The 4013-nt window shown below is 35.5% G+C and overlaps 1 pseudogene; it reads right to left on the bottom strand.

Annotated features, from left to right (window-relative positions):
• Positions 1-2360: 2360 nt before the first annotated feature.
• LOC103014075 (40S ribosomal protein S17-like) lies at positions 2361-2755 on the bottom strand (annotated as a pseudogene).
• Positions 2756-4013: the final 1258 nt, after the last annotated feature.

Consider the following 4013-nt stretch of genomic DNA (forward strand, 5'->3'; position numbering starts at 1 on the left):
AATACAGGGTAATTGAGAAAAGTTAAAAACACTGAAAAGAAAATTCTAACATGTTCCACAGAAAATACTATAAATAACTTTGGTGTTTCTTTCTTAAAATTCAGATTCTAGTGGTTTAGGTACATAAATTTTTAAATAGATATGGATATATTAAGTGAAAATAATTTTGACAGTCATAGTTGTTTTTAGCATTTCTAGAAGATTTTCCTTTTATCCAAAGATGAAGAAAACCTTCACGAGGACTTGAGTAAGAGGTATAATCCTGAGATGCTGTATGTATGGGGTAGGAATGTCAGATAAAACCTTCCTTAGAAAGCACATGAAATGCACAGCTAACGTTAAAGAAGAGACATGGTCAATTAGTTTTAATAGCATGAGTATTGGGGAAAATTTGTTTAATGATGACACCCTCATTTTACTGAATCAATACCAGGGGGTGTTTTACAATGAAATGTCTCTCTCTAGTGAGTAATTTACAATAAATAAATCCATAAATCTATCAAGGCAGAAAATAAAGCCCCTTTGCTTGTCTGGGAATCTATAATGTATGCATGGTTAAAGATCAGTAAGAACTTTTGACACCCAAGTTCCAGGTCAGCAAATGGTCACTAGAGCTCTGGTAGTAAATTTGGGAAAGGCTATTCAAAATAATCCAATCATTACAGATTTGTTTACTGATCATGAAAAACCTATGCATAAATGGCGAAAGTACATACATTCAAAACATGGATTATATTTTTGGGAAAATAGTCTGCTCACTTGACATGCTGTTAAGTTTTATCCTTCTTAGATGTTGGTTAAGTGTGCATGTTCTGGAGTCCAGCTGTCTCTTTCACAATCCAGCCACTTACTAGTTGTGTGACCTTGAACATTTTACTTGACCTCTCTATGTCTCAGTTTCCTCAGCTGAAAAATGAGGTAATAATAGCACTTGTTCACATAGTACTTTTGAAAATTAAATGAATTAGTCTGTGTGTAACACTTAAAGCTGAAAACAATACCAGGCACAGAGTAAGCACTCAATAGCTATAGCCCATATATATATATATATATATATTTTTTTTTACCTTTATATATTTTCTTACATATTTTCTTGTAATACTTTATAATGTGGATTTCAGTATTATTTAACTTTTTAAGTCATACAGAATTTTTTTGTATAGCTTAATAATTTGGGCACTGGATTTTCAATAGGGCATGTGTTAGAACTTCTTAAATATTAGAGTTATGAAACAATAATATGTACCTTTGTAAAAAAAAATGATCTTATAGACACTATGACACCTGGAAACCAGGTTATTTCTTTCTCAAAAATTGAACTGGATTATAAATTTACAATTCAAGGTCTACTTTTCTTATTCTATGAATAATTACCATCTTCAATATGAGTAGTTGTAGAAGTAATTCTTTTGAATCAGTGTAAAGTAAATGAAAGGTGAGATGTGTTATAGTGAGTTGGACTTTATTCTGTTGCAAAAAAACAAACTCATGTTTCCTCAAGTGAAGCAATGTATTTTAAGGATGCATACAGAATTAAGGGAAGAGGAAAAGCCACACTGCCAGGCTTAATAGAATGATGGAACCGAAAGGTCCTTTTGAGAACAGTACAAATGAAGATGGTATGGATTATCTAGTCCTTCTTTGTACTTTACTTCATAATCTGACATGGCCATTGGGATTGGTCACATATATGTATTTCCTTGGCCTCCCCTCTGAATCAGATTCTTCATGAGTGATGCCCTGAAGCTGGTATTCAAAAACTTCTCCTAGTTCTGGTCATGTTGTTCAGTGGGCACTTGCCCATGACCCATTGTTGAGAAGCACTGTTCATCCACCATGAGCTTGTTGATTTAGCTCCTCTTTGTCTCTGCCTCTAACCACCAACTGATTTTATTTTCCATGTCTCTCATTTAGTCTCTCAAAGGAGGATCAGATCACTTCTATCAAACACAATCTTTAATAAGTAATCTATTCATAAATTTATATATGTATGTGTATATATGTGTATATGTACATATGTGTGTGTATATGCTCACATAAAATTGTATGTGTACACACACACAAATACTCATATGTGCAATTGTACAAGAGCAAATACATTGTTCTAACTTCTCCTTTTGGACCCAGTTCTTGAACTTTCATTTTCAGTGCTTCTGCTCCTCTTTTTTTTTGTCCTTTTTGAACTTGCTCGTCCTAATCAACGTTTGCTATTCATTAAACACAATGGTTCTCTTTTGCATCTTTGTGAGAAGAACGGTCACACTGGGTAAAATTCTTGGAGAACTAGATTCACTGCTTGGTCTCCTTTGTTGCTGTTGTTGTCCTGGGTTTCTGACAAAATTACAACATTACAGAAAGAGTCAAACGGCTCCACGCAGTATTTTAAAATCCATTCCAACTGTGAGCTGAGTGAGCTGCAGGTTGGACAGACTGCCAAAGTCTGAGAGCTTCAGCATTTTCTTAGTGTCAGGATCTACTTCAATGATTTCCTGATCCAGGGCTGAGATCTCAGGAACAAAATTACCTTTCCTTTCTCTCTCCTCCTTCTGCAGCATGATGGAGATACCTCTCATGGGACCACTCTGAACCCCCTTCATCAGATGCCTGCTGTCTTGTGGAAATTCTTGCTGAAAATAACGGCAATCTCCTTGCACGTGTGCTTATTCATGTGGAAACTGTTGCCCAGGCACATGTAGTACTTCTTTATAAAGGCCTAGGCCACCTTCTTCACGGTTTTGATGCAAATGCTGCCCATGTTGCTGGGTGCCTGGTAAAAGGGTCTTCTTTTGTTACTTCATTTCCTACTGCCTTATTAGAAGTTGCATTTATCTATAAGATGTACCAGCAGGTGACAAAATATGTCTTCATCAGAAAACAGAGATTGAGCCTATCCACTGGGATCACAATGTGGATGCAATAGATTTGATGTATACTGTTGCAGTTTTCAGAGTAGCAAGATTAGGTACACATGAGAAGGAAAAACATTATTGAGATCAAGAGTTTAAAGGAGTACACGGGTAGAAATCAAAGTTAGTGTCAGCATTTAGTTCATTGTTCTCAGCACGGTAGAATTTGATCCTGATTAGGAGCTTTATACCTTGACATAAGATAACTGTAACTCAGCAATGTGTCACAGATGGTGGGTCATTCTTCAACAGTATTATAAGAAGCCTGTACTACTTCGTCTTTTTACTACTCAACTAAGATTAGATCTTTGAAAATAAATTCATGGGTGTTGATTCACTACTTTTGCTCTTCTGTGTACAGTGTGCCATGTAACGTAAATGCTGAGCTTACAGAGAAGAAGCAGAAATGGAAAGATCTTAATCGTTATGCATAAAGCTTAAGAATCACTGTTATAAGGAAAACCATGGCAGTCCTATTTGTCAGTAACTCATGAGGGCAATCAGTGGGGATTTATTTTTTTAAATCTTAAAAAGAGGCATTAAAAGAGAAATAGTTTATTGTCTCTTGCTTCCAGATGTTGTCATAACTTCATGTGAGACATGGAAGTGCAGCAACCACCTTGGTACCATATCGAGAGTCAGATTAAAGAGTCATGCTTGGGATGGCAGAGAGGAAAAGGGAAAGACCATTGTTTCAATGACTCAATTACATTGTCAAGTCACTGAATTAGTCAAACCTGGAGCCACTCTCTTGCTAACTCATTATTTGAGACAATAGACTATTTAAAACTGACTGTTCTGTTACTTGCAGCCAAATGCTTTGTAACTGATTTGCATAGATTAATACATTTGTTATTTTCAAGAAATCTATGACATAAGGAAAGCAAGTCTTAATATCTTCATTTTAAAGATGAGTATTCTGCAGTTCAGAAAAATCAAATGAGTCACTTAATTAGTTAGTGGCAAATCTACAATTAGAATTCCAATAATTAATCCTGGAACTTAACAGGAATTACTATATGATGTCACATTGCCTTTCAAAAAGAACACATGCAGAATCACCAAAGGCTAATGGTCAGACTTCTGTATACAGTGCCTTTCTGCTGA

This window comes from Balaenoptera acutorostrata, chromosome 2 (assembly GCF_949987535.1).
Source record: "Balaenoptera acutorostrata chromosome 2, mBalAcu1.1, whole genome shotgun sequence".
Classification (NCBI taxonomy): domain Eukaryota; kingdom Metazoa; phylum Chordata; class Mammalia; order Artiodactyla; family Balaenopteridae; genus Balaenoptera; species Balaenoptera acutorostrata.